Below are 14,268 nucleotides of genomic sequence, written 5' to 3'. Positions count from 1 at the left end.
AAGCAATAGATTCATGATAAGACAGATTGAGATGGGGGGGGGGTGGGAAACCTCTAAACAGTTTACAATGTGTGTAAAAATGTATGTAGGCTTAGAAGAGAGAGAAAAATTAATATAGACAGTTATATAAAGAAATAGATATTTTAAAAACAAGTCTTTAAAGAGACAGTCAAAGTAATATAAAAAATAAACCACACAAAGATGGAAATCACACATAGAGTCTGGATTATATTTTCTTTGGGATTTAACTGCAGAAAGACATTTAATTATAAAGGTTGTACAGTTAAACCAGTATGTATATTTTAAATGTGTTTTGACTTCAAAATTTGCATCTAAGGATATGTTACTTTGGAAAGGAGGCTCTGCTTTTGTTTCCACAGGAAATAAGAGGCTATGGATTTGTTCCCAGTTAAGATGGATCAGATTTGATCAAGCCAGACCTCCTGAACCTTAATAGATGGTATCTATCAACAAAAGTTATAACCAATCTTCTCAGGACTTGACCATTATCTCAAATTTTCTCAGGATCCCCATAAGACTACCAGTGCCCCTTATCATCAAGAAGTAGCCTAGAACACTATGCCCACATTACCAAAAAATAGATTATGGATGTTTGTCTTTGTTTAGGTTGTTGGTTACAAATTGTTATTGGCCATAGTCAATCTCTTTTTAAAAGAAGAAAGGGGGATATGATATAGAAATATAGGATATTGATATGACAGGATCAAAGGGTAGATTATTGCATCTACTTTTAAAGAGCAACTTGTTTTAAATTGCTATAGATTTTAGTTTATTGATAGCAATTTAAAGTTAATTTTGTTATTCTGTATGTGTATTTCTACTCTTGTTTAAGGTATTTTGTTTGTGTAGCTCATTCAAAATTGTAATGGATTATTAAGAAATACAGATTAATAGTCTTCTATGACAGTCAAACTAATAGTCATGTTAAGTTTTCTAGGTATACATAGATATAATTCAATTAGGTAGGTAATCTTCAAAGACCTATAGACTATGGCATTTAAAATGTTTTAAGAACTTTGAATTTCTAGACATTGAGACATATCAGCTCCTGGCAGCACCAATCTACTTCAGAGAAGATAATGGACATTGAAGAAACTCATTATGGTGTTTGCTTTCTTTGGGGCAAAAGTTAGTCACTGCGCAAAAAAGTGCCCTTGTAGACTGATTGACAATATGTTTTATAAAATTGACATGCAGAACCCATAGGGCAGTGACCACTTAAATTTGCAAGATGAGATGGTTCTTTCAGTGCCTGCTTCACAGAGGAGACTGCCAAATATTCTACAGGACAGAGAGAAGCAACTGAGAGACTCTATGCCTTTAGGCTGAAGAAATATTCCCCAATGTTACAGAGGAACTTTGGGTGAATGTCCAGGTAGTCAACTGTCTCTGTCATTCTAGATTTTTGGAAGTTGCTTACAATGCCCTTCCTGTTTACTTAGATAGATAATATGATATCCTTCTGGGGTCTTTGATGTAGTTGAAGACTAGATAGTTATAAATTTCCTTGGTTATGATAAAAGATAAGTTAGATATGAAACCTTAGACTCATAAATATAGGAGAGATAGAATATTTTCTTTAATTTTGCCAAATACAAATAGACTAGACATTGTAACTGTAATTATTGCTTGATAACTGTTTTGTTGTATGTAATTTTACCATTAAAGTTAAAACCTTCCTTTTTAATTAAACAGAAAAGAGGAAATGCTATGGGACAAATGTATTGTACCCTGGTTTAATAAAATGATGATTGGCCAGTAGCCAGGCAAGAAGTATAGGTGGGGCAAGCAGACTCAGAGGATTCTGGGAAGAGGAAGGGCAGAATCAGAAGTCACCAGCCAGACACAGAGGAAGAAAGATGTCAAGGCAAATCTGAGAAAAAGGTACCAAGGCACTTGGCTAAACAAAAATAAGAATTATAGGTTAATTTAAGTGTAAGAGCTAGTCAGTAATACGCCTGAGCTAATGGCCATACAGTTCATAAATAATATTAAGCCTCTGTGTATTTACTTGGGTCTGAGCAGCTGCAGGACCTGGCAGGAAACAGGAAAACTTACAACTACAATTGTGAACCACTTGATTTGGGTGTTGAGAACCAAATGTTAGTCATTTGAAAGGGCAGCAAATATTCTTAAGTTGAGCCATCTCTCCATTCTTTAGGGATATTTTCATTACCACACTATATACTTGACAATAAATTATTTCTATCATGGTCACACATCATCTTTTCAAGAATTTTTATATGTTTTAACTATATATATAAACAAATATTTTCTAATTTAGTGCTGTGGGATGTTCTATATGCTGTGAATGTGTTGCTCTGATTAGCTGATAAATAAAAAGTTGATTGGCCAGTGTCCAGGCAGAAAGTATAGGCAGGATAAACAGACAAGGAGAATTCTGGGAACAGGAAGGCTGAATAAGAAGATGCTGGCCCACTGTCTAGGGAGCAGCATGTAATGGCATACAGGTAAAGCCACAGAACACGTGGTGACATATAGATTAACAGAAATGGGCAAAGTTTAAGTGTAAGAGTTAGTCAGTGGTAGGCCTGAGCTAATGGTCAGGCAGTTTTTCTGAGTGATTATTTTATAAGTAGCTGTGGGGTCCGTGGGGCTGGGCAGGACCAGAGAAAACTTCAGTTACAATTTAGTCCATACCTTTTTTATTAACCTGATCTATCATAGTTTACAACATGTATATGCAAATCTTCATTCCAAGATTGAGATTTCCACGAGAGAAAAAAAATGTTTAATTATATCAATTCAAGTATTTAAATGACAAGGGAAAAATAAAATAGAAAAAAAATTAAATAACTTTCCTGTTATAATCATTTTAAACCATGTCGGTATTCAGTCAAATTATTACTCCATTTGTTTTTATAGCCATGACACTATAATCTTTTCCTTTTAGCAAATAAGACTTGATGCAAACAATCTTTCAAAAATGTTATTGGAATGTATTCATATGTCTCCAACATCTGTCTAAACTCTTCCTTGAATATGATTCATTAATATTTTATCTCATTTAGTTTGAATAGTTGTTACTTTATGTCTATTTTATATTTGTTAAGACATAAAAAGTTATACATTTACATATGATGTCAAAATATATGTATATTATATTAGCCATGGTTACTAGAGGAAAAGAACCAACAGAAATACACATATAATGTATATATTATATAATGCATATATGTAAATAGATGATGTATATATTAGATGTGCATGTATCTTTTAGTTTAAGAACATACGTATATGTACATATATTTTATAAAAGTGCATTCATTGAATTGGCTTACATAGTAGGAGTTGCATAGTAAAAAAAAATGACTGTTTGCATATTGGAAAGGCAGAGAAGCAGCAACTGTTCAGTACTCTAAACTGCAATCCTCAGCACTCCCAGTCTTATGCTGAAGACCTAAATCTCCCTTAACCCTTGCACTCACCTTTAATTTCTGAAAATGCTGCCATCTGACATTCACAGATCCCTGCAACACAGATCCACTCACTGAGTACAGATGGAGCTTGCAGGAGAGTTCTGGTTACCTTCTTTCCATCTTTTTTCTTTTTATCAAACTGGATTCTCAGCTCATTCAAATGTGGGTGGATGGTTTCTCTTTACCCTGGTTACTGTGCCACACATTGGTCATGTTCAGAAAGTTGAAAGTTGGCCCAGACAGAACCAAAGTCATGTCATACCCATCCTAGACATTTTCAATCTGATCAAGTTATCCAAGATTAACTATCACATTTCCATTATGTAATTTTCAAAGCCAGCAGATTCATATAACTTCTCAAATATCTAACATAATATTCAACACAGACGGTGATCAGGATGAGAGGGAACAGGAACAGGAGAAAAAGCACACATGGTCTCTGGAGAGCAAGCTATAATGAATGAACTATGTGGAGTTGCTTTGTGCTTTGTGGCCTGGTTTCCATATCTTCTAATTTGTAAGTATGGGGACCTTGCCTTTGAAGGAAGATAATGTCCCCAGCTTTAATAGTTTATTCCTATTTAATCAAATCTTTATCAACTGTCAGTCTTAATTTTTTATTTTGAGATTATAATATATTTACATTTTCTTTCCTCTCTGCAAATCCCCCCATATAGCCTTCCTTCCTCACTGTTCAACTTCTTTGCCATGATTTGCTCACTGCTCCTTTCCAAGTGTTAGCAAATTTCATCATGTTAGCAGGCACAATGCCAGGTGCATGGGTGGCAGCTGTTTCCTGCTCTGCTGTCCCCTTACACTGCCTGGAACCTCTCCATTCCAACCATTCAGCAACTTTTTAAATCCCCTTATAGATTAACTTTTACTAGCTTATATTTTCTAGCCTTTAGAAGACAGAGGTAAATCTAGGGCTTATTTTTTCTGCCCTAGATATGGAGAATTTCTTCCTCTCATTTTTTGCCTTGTGGTGGCTCAGGTGTTTTTGAGCTTTGCTGTATGGCCCAGTTACTTTTAACACACACACACACACACACACACACACACACACACACACACATACACACAAAACATTATTATTTTTTCCATTCAACCACTTCCTCAATTTGAATCTTCTCCCTATCTGATATACAGGTTAAGTAGACTGTCCTTAAGTTAGTGTTGCCAAAGACTATATATGGGAAGAGCTAAAGGTTTTATTTTGTCTTTCTCTTGATTTGAAACAGTTTATTTGTCCTATTCCAAAACCATGTTGTCTTTCTCTTGATAATTTGAAAGGAATTACTATAAACTTAAAGTATCAAATACATACATTATATACTGTCAGTAAATCAATGAGCTTTCAAAAGTATTTGCATAAATTTTCATTTGAGTACCAATTTTACCACATGGACTTGTGCAAAACAACTGAATTTTAAAGCAATTTTCATTAATGAAATTCTAAATCTATTGGCTGTCTAAATAGTGTGATGTAATCACAAAGCACTCTTTTAGAACTGTGCAATAGTATCACTATCAAGAATTGAACCTTACTTATAGCTCCCTCATGTTCAAACATAGCTATTTGTTAAACTGTAAAGAAAGTAACCAGAACTATTGCCAGACACATTGAGGTGCACTTCCAATTCATTTGCTTAAGTTTTCTGCATACAAAACACTAGCACGCATTAAGATGCTTCTGGGCTCGACTTCCTGTGCACAGTGAGGTGTTCATGCTAGCTGGAGATCTAACACACTATGTGTCTCCCAGGATGCTTCAGAGTAATTGCTGCTGTATTTCTGTTAGATAAGTATGAAGTTTGATAACATCTTGATAAATGTATTTTGTACCTTTTAGAAAAATATATAAATAGAAAAATGTTTCTATTTATGATACTAAAATTAAGATATGTATAAAATAAATACTTCTAGTTTAGCCTTAAGAAGGTCCAATAGGCATCTTGAATGTTTCATTTTCATTCAATTAGCAATATACAATATATAATATAAAGATTCAAAATGTAGAAAATGATGTTTTTCAGTAAATTGTAGAGAATGCCCTCTGGATTCCTTGTATTGCATATGAAGTGCCTCATGATACCCATACACTCTTATTTTGAGCAACTATTTACTTGTACTAAAATAAATGAGAAGACAGCTATCCATTAAAAATAACAATTCTAATCATGATTTCTCTCTCTCTCTCTCTCTCTCTCTCTCTCTCTCTCTCTCGTCTCTCTCTCTTTCTTTCTTTCACTCTCTCTCTCTCATTCTTTCTTTTTTTGGGGAGGAGGAGCAGTTCAAGACAGGGTTTCTCTGTGTAGTTGTATAGTTCCTGTCCTGAATCTCACTCTGTAGACCAGGCTGGACTCGAACTCACAGAGATACATCTGGCTCTGCCTTCTGAGTACTGGGATTAAAGGTGTGTACCAGTGCTGCCCGGATCATCATAATTTCTTTAAACTTTATTTTATTCAATTAAAACAAATGAATATTTTATTTTTCCTCATGTATTAACATGTGAAAACAAAATGAACTTATATTATGGTGCTATTACATGGAGTATTGACTCAAAAGTAGAGTTTGTGGTGATGTAGATGCATTGAATTTCAGAAGCAGACTATTCATGCATAGATTTCTGTTCCCTTCTGAAAGAGAGAATTTCCTGCTAAAATAGAGCCTCAATGGAAGCAAACCCACTTACATTTTAATCCTATTACTTTGCTTGTAACAAACACACAAGCAGTTATTATAACCTTCACTAAATAATTTTATGGGATTTGCATGTGCACCCTAGGTTATAGCCTGAGGTATATTTTTTGTTTGTTTTTGAAAAGCTGGTTCAATTTTTGAAAATGTAATCTTGGCAAGTGGACAGCCCTATCCTAGTAACATAAATTCAGCAGACATAGAATCAGTTTAGAACACAACTGACTAGGATTCATTTAGAACTTTGATTTAGTCCTCTCTCCCTCCATCCATATCTATACAGTGCGTCTCTACATGATAATCTTGTTAGTAAAATAATTTAGGGATTAAAGATTTTAAAAAAGGCTCCTGCCAGGGAACCAAATAGGCAGTCTGTAGAGCTTCACCTCTCACTCTGTTTCACCAGATCCAATTCCCCAGTTTCATTCCCAGCTCTGCAGCAAAGCACATGCTGCTGACCCCTTCATCTCTCTCTTGGACTTACCAGATCTTCCCCTCCTAACTCCCTTGGCTCAATTTCCTGCTTTATCCCAGCCTCCAAACTCCAAAAGGCACTCCTTGTTATTCTACAGGTCACTCCTTCGAGGGAAATAGGTAGGCTGAGTGCAGATCTTCAACTCTTCCTCCTCCTCCAAACTAAATCCCTCAGTCTCACCTCAGCTCTGCAACTGCACACCGGCTGCAGTGTTCCCTGGCCCTATGTCCCCATTCCTTGTAGATCCCATATGTCTTTCACTCCTCATCTCCTTACCCCCGACATGTTGCTTTATCTCAGCCCCCAACCCAAGCACTTGCACAAAGAACACTGCTACCAGGAAGCTGTTATGTTGAGTGTAGATCATCCCCTACCCTTTTCCTCTAGATCTGATCTCCTAGTCTCATTCCCAGCTCAATAGTTGACTTTCTGGGGTAACTTTTTACTCTCTACCCCCACCATCCTAAGGAGAATGAATAAGCATATCCTTTATGGAACACTCTACTTTCTTCTCTCCTGTGAACTAGTTTAGACCCCTAGACTACCCCATTCCTACCTTTCAGCTCCCAATACCTAGAAAACATTTTAGTGGAAGCACCAGTGGCCACAGATAGCAGGTCCTCAGAAAATTTCCTACAAGGCACCACAGGCACCACACTCTCCTAAAATCCAGAAAGGAAATAAACACAAAGACACAAAACAACCACCTACCAAAGACAGATATCAGTACCTAGAACTATAAATTTACTTATCCCATATACTTAGACTTCAGTGGAAAAATACAATCAATTGTAGCCAATACAAAATATCTCCACTAGAGCCCAGAAACCTTAACACAGCAGGCCCTGAATATTCCAACATAGTGGAGGCACAAGAAAAAGGCCTAAAACCATTTTTATGAATATGATAGAGGTTCTTAAAGAAGAAATGAGTAAATAACTTAAAGAAATACAGGAAAACACAAATAAACACTGGAAAGAAATTAATAAGTCTGTTCAATACCTGAAAATAGAAATAGAAGCAATAAAGAAAACCCAAACTGAGGGAATTCTGGAAATAAAAATTTTAGGAATTTGATCAGGTACTATAGAGGCAAAATTCACAGATACAAGAAACAGAAGAAAGACTCTCAGTCCGTGAAGACAGAATAGAAGAAATTAGATATATCAGTAAAATAAAACGTTAAATCTAAAAAAAAATCTCCTGAAAAGATCTCCAAGAAATTTGGGACACTATGAAAAGACAAAATCTAAGAATAAAAGGAATGGCCAAAGGAGAAGAAATCTAGGTCAAAGGCCCAGAAAATATTTTCATTTTCAAGAAAATCATAGAAGAAAATTTCCCTAATGCAAAGAAGGAAATGCCATAAAGGTACAAGAAGCATACACAACAAACAGACTGGGCAAGGAAAGGCAATCAACTTGGCACATAATGATAAAAACACTAAACATACAGAACAAAGAATGAATATTAATATCTGCAAGTGAAAAAAAGTAAGATACAAAGAAAAACCTATTAGAATTACAAATGACTCCTCAATGGAATCTCAAAAAGCCAGAAGGGCCGGGACAGAGGTGCTGCAGACTCTAAGAGACCTCAAATCCTAGTTGAGATTATTATACCCAGGAAAATATTCAATCATCATAGATTGCTGTGGGATGTCTTCTGTATACTGTGGAGATGCGTTGCTCTAATTGGTTGATTAATAAAGCTGTGTTGTCCTATGACAAGGCAGCTTAGAGGCAGGCAGGAAATCTAAGCAGATATATGGAGAGAAGAAAAGAGAGGAGGGAGAGATGCCAGCCTGCCATCCAAGAAACAACATGCCAGCAGACCAGTAAGCGATTGAACATGTTGCAAAACATAGATTAATAGAAATGGGTTAATTTAAGTTATAAGAGCTAGCCAGCAAGAAGCCTGCCATAGGCCATGCAATTGGTAATTAATATTAAGCCTCTGAATGATTATTTCATAAGTGGTCATGGGACCTCAGGGATTGGGAGAAATGCAGGACTGTGGGGCTGGGCAGGATTGGAGAAAACATCTGACTACAATAGATGGAGAAAATAAGCCAAATTTAAGCAGTTTAAATCTAGCCCTACAGAAAGTGCTACATGGAAGACCAGCCTACAGAAGTTATCTACAACCATGAAAACACAAGGAATATATAATCCAAGACTAGAAAATCAAAAGAAGGGAAAAACATATACATATATATATATATATATATATATATATATATATATATATATACACATACATACACACATACATACATTCGTACACAGACACAGACACACACACACACATGCACACACACCACCACCACCACTATCATTACTACCACCACCAAAAACAAAATAAAAGGAATAAATATCAATGGTCTCAAATTTCCAATCAAAAACTCAGACTAACAGAAGAGATGCCAAAAACAGTATCCATCATTTTACTGCATCCAAGAAACGAACCTCAACATTTAGGATAGATATTACCTTAGGATAAAGGGTTGAAAAATATAATCCAAGAAAATGAAACTAAGAAGCAAGGTGGTGTAGAAAATTTCATATTTAATAAAATGGACTTCAAACCAAGCTAATCAAAAGAGTTAGGAAATGACACTATATATTCATCAAAATAGAAATCCACTAAGATGACATTTCAAGTGTTAGCATCTCTGCCCCAAACACAAAAGGCACAAAAGTATGTAAAAGAAACACTGCAACAATTTAAATCACATATTGACCCTGACATACTCATAGTGGGAGACTTCAATTCCCTACTCTTGCCAATAGATAGGTCATCTAAAAAATAAATAAATAAATGGAGAAATGATGAATCTAATTGACATTATAAACCACATGTATTTAACCTAGTCACAAAACATTTACTCAAACACAAAAGAATAAACATTCTTCTCATCATCTCATAAAACTTTCTCTAAAATTGACCACATTCTTAGAACATGAAGCAGGTTTCAACAGACACAAAAACTTGAAATAACTCCCTGCATCCTATCAGAACACCACAGACTAAAGATGGATGTCAGTAGCAGAAACAGCAGAAAGCTTAAAAAATCAGGGAAACTGATCAAGTCACTACTGAATGAAAGATAGGTCAAAACAGAAGTTAAGAAAGAAAGCCTTTTTAGAGTTGAATGAGAATGAACACACAACATACCCACACTGAAGGGACACAATGAAGATGGTTCTAAGAGCCAAGTTCACAGCACTAAGTATCTACATAAAAAAAAAAATCTATGGGGATTTTATGCTAACAACTTAACAACACACCTGAAAACACTAGAACAAGAAGAAAACACATCCAATAGGAGCAATTGGAAAGAAATAATAAAACTCAGGCTGAAATCAATAAATTAAAAACAAAGAGAACAATACAAAGAATCAATGAACACAAAGAGTTGGCTCTTTGTGAAAATCAACAAGACAACCATGATCAACACTAAGTTAAAGGCAGAGAGAGAATACCCAAATTGACACATTCAGAAACAAAAGTGGAACATAACAATAAACACCCAGGGAATACTGAGAATCATAAGGACATACTCTCTAAACCTGTACCCCACCAAATCTAACAGAAGTGAATAATTTCTTCTATACATAGTACTCACCACAGTTAAATAAAGGTGAGATAAACAATTTTAAAGATCTAGAGAAATAGAAGCAGTCATTAAAATCTCCCATCCAAAACAATAGCACAGGGTTGGATGGATTTAGTTCAGAATTAGACCAGACTTTCAAAGAAGAGGTAATACCAATCAATATTCCTCATATTATTCCACAAAATAGAAACTTAAAACAGCCATTGCTCAATTCATTTTATGAGACTACAGTTACCCTGATACCAAAACACACAAAAACTCAACAAAGAAAATGCATTATAGACAAATTTCACTTATGAACATAGATGCCCAAATACTCAATAAAAAATTGTGGTCTGAATTCAGAAACGTATCCAAGGGAAAGTATACCATAATAAAGGAGGCTTCATCCAAGAGATGCAAGAATGGCTCGGTATACATAAATCATTAAATGCAACCCACTATATAAACAAACTGAAATACAAAATCACATAGTCATCTCATTAGATGCAGAAAAATCCAATACCTTTTCATGATAAAGTCCTAGAGAAACTAGAGAAATAGAAGATATAGCTTAATATAATAAAAACATTTTACAGAAAGCCCATAGCTAACATCAACCTAAAGGGAGATAAACATAAAGCAATTTCATTAAAATCAGGATAAAGACAAGGTTGTCCACTCTCTTAATACTTATACAATATAGGTCTTGAAGACTTAGCTAGAATAACAAGGTATCTGAAAAAAGATCAAGGGATGCAAATTGGAAAGGAAGAAGTAAAAATATCATTGGTTTTGGACAATATGATGATACACATAAATGACCCTAAAACGTTCACGAGGGAACTCCTACAGCTGATAAACACTTTCAGCAAAGTAGGTTGATACAAAATATTTAAAAAATAAGTAGCTGAACTCAGGGAAAGAACACCCTTCACAACTGCCTCAAATAACATAAAATATTTTGGTGTAACTCTATCCAAGCAAATCAAAGTCATGTATGATAAAAATTTCAAGTCTTTGATGAAAGAAATTGAAGAAAATATCAGAAGACGAAAAGTGTCTCATGCTCATTGATCAGAAGGGTTATCATAGAAAAATGGCCATTCTACCAAAAGCAATCTATATATTCAATGAAATCCCATCAGTATTTCAACAAAATTCTTCAGAGGTTGAAAGAAGAATTTGCAGCTTCATATAAAAATTATAGGATAACTAAAAATTTTTAATAATAAAAGAAATGCTGCAGGTACCACCATTTCTGATTTTAAATTCTACTGCAAATTATAGTAATAAAAATAGCATGATATTGGCATAAAAACAGACACATTGATCAATACAATTGACTTTAAGACCCACACATAAATCTGCATACCTATGGACACCTATTTTTTTATTAAGACACTAGAAATTCTCAATGAAAAAAATTTTCAACAAAAGGTGCTGGTCAAACTGGATGTCTTCATGTAGAAAAATGAAAACAGATCCATAATTCTCTGGCTGTATAAAACTCAAGTTCAAATTGACCAAACACCTCAACATAAAAACAGATGCACTGAACCTGATAGGAGTGAAAGTGGGACATAGCCTTGAACTCACTGACACAGGAGCCTCTCTGAAGAGTTCTGTTAGCACAGGCACTAAGATCCACATTTAGTAAATGGGATCTTGTAACTAGATGGTTCTCTCCCACCCACCAATTCCTGAATAACCTTTCAGAGGCCTATATTAATTATAAATGTTTGGCTGATGCCTCAGACTTATTACTAGCTAGCTTGCATCTTACATCTAAAGTAACTCATGTTTCTTATTTATGCTTTGCCATGTGGTTCATGGCTTGTTATCACATTTTCTATATGTCTTTTTTTCTTGGCGGCTGGCTGGCATCTGCTCTAACTCCACCTTTCTTCATCACCATCTTCAGTTTGATTGTACCATATAACCTTATTCTGCCTGGCTATTGGCCAAACCATCTTTATTTATCAACCAATGAAAGCAACACATATTCACAGCTTATAGAAAGACATCCAACATCATTTCCCCCTTTCCTCTTAATCAAAAGGGAAGGTTTTAATTTTAAAACAGTGAAATTACATATTAAAAAACAGTTATCAAGCAAAAATTACAATATCTAGTCTATTTGTATTTGGCAAAATTGAAGAAAATATTCTATCATCTATCATATCTTTGCTAATCTAAAGTTTCATATCTAATTTACCCCTTATACATAACTAAGGAAAACTATAATTATAACTATCTAGACTTCAACTCCGTCAAAGACCCCAGAAGGATATAATATTACCTGAGTACACAGGAAGTACATTACAAGTAACTTCCAAAACTCTAGAAATGACAGAGACATCTGGCTGCCTTGACAATGACACAAAGTTCTTCTGTAATTTTGGAATATCCATTTTCAGCCTACAGTACCTAGAGTCTCTGGCAGACTTTTTAGTGAAGCAGGAAATTTGAAGGACTGTCCAGCCTATGCCAATAAAGTGCATCAGTTGCTTTCCTCTGTACCTTGCAGAAGGTCTGGCAGTTTCTTCTATGAAGCAGAAACCTAAAGGACCATCTCACCTAGTTTTGGCAAAGTTTAGTGGTCATTTTCCTGTGGGTCCTGCACATCCACTTTATACAGAATACTGTCAATCAGTGCAGGCAAGAGCAATTTCTTGCCCAAGTAGCTAGCCTTGCCACATTGAAAACAAACTCCCTAAGGAGTTTCTTCAGTGTCCATTATCCTCTTTGAAGTAATTGATGCTGCCTCAGCAGATATGACTCACTGTTGAGATAACTGTAAGTTATTAAAACACTTTAAATGACATATTTTATAGGACTTTAAATTGCTTGAACATCACTGATCTAATTGAAATACATCTTTGTATACCTAGAAAACATAACTAATATGGCTATAAGTCTGACTATTTTAGATGACTGTGAATCTGTATTTTTTAATTATACATTTTCAAATGAACATAATACCTTAAACAAGAGTAGAAATGAACATACAGTATAACAAAGTTGACTGTAAATTTATATCAATAAACTAAAATACATACCAATGTAAAATATTTTGATATTAACATTTTTGGATTAAAATGGATTCAATAATCTAACCTGTTTTTCATCACAATAATCTACCCTTTTACCCATCATTTCTATATCATATACCCCTTTCTTCTTTAGAAAGAGATTGACTATGACCATTAACCATTTATAACCAACCCCCTTATATGAAAACAAACATTCATAAACAATATTTTGGGAATTTGGGTATAATTCTCTAGATTATTTCCTGTTGATTGGAGGTGTTGATAATTTTATGGGGACCCTGAGAAAATTTAGAATTATTCTCAAGTCCTGACTTGGATATTTTGTGCAACTGGTACATCTCAGCCAGCAGCCTTGGAACTGTTTTGGATGCAGAATTCAGAGGAAACTATAACAGAGGTGTATTGAAATGTTGGATCATTTGGGTCATCCATTTTTACTGGTGTCTTGTCCCTTGTTCTGAAAATACATTAACTTTTAATGGTAACATAAATATTTCTGTTAATGTAAGTATAAACTGTATATTGTACAAAATCCAGCCAAAGATAATTGTTTGTTTTATGTTTGAGCAGGTAAAATATACATCACATATCTTATAGTTAATTTAGGTTTATTTTCCCATGTCTGTAGTCAGGATTTTCAAGGGGGTCTTCCTCAATCAAACCTGATCTCTTCCAACCTGGAATGAATTCATAGACTCTCACCTTTTGTGGAAACAAAAGCATAAACTCCTTCCCAAAGTATCACATCCCAGACTCAAATTTTGAAGTCAAGATATTTTAAAAATATATAGGTTGGTTTAATCTAGCAGTCCCCACAATGAAATGTCTCTCAGCCGTTAGCTCATTAACAGTCAAAACATCCAAAGAAAACATAACAATATACACAATCCAGACTCTGTATTTCCTGTAATAATGTGGCTCGTTTTCTTTATATTATATTTCTTTATATTATTTTACTCCCTTTTTGTTTTTGTT

The sequence above is a fragment of the Peromyscus maniculatus genome, chromosome 2 (assembly GCF_049852395.1).
Source record: "Peromyscus maniculatus bairdii isolate BWxNUB_F1_BW_parent chromosome 2, HU_Pman_BW_mat_3.1, whole genome shotgun sequence".
Classification (NCBI taxonomy): Eukaryota; Metazoa; Chordata; class Mammalia; order Rodentia; family Cricetidae; genus Peromyscus; species Peromyscus maniculatus.
This window is presented reverse-complemented; position numbering follows the sequence as displayed.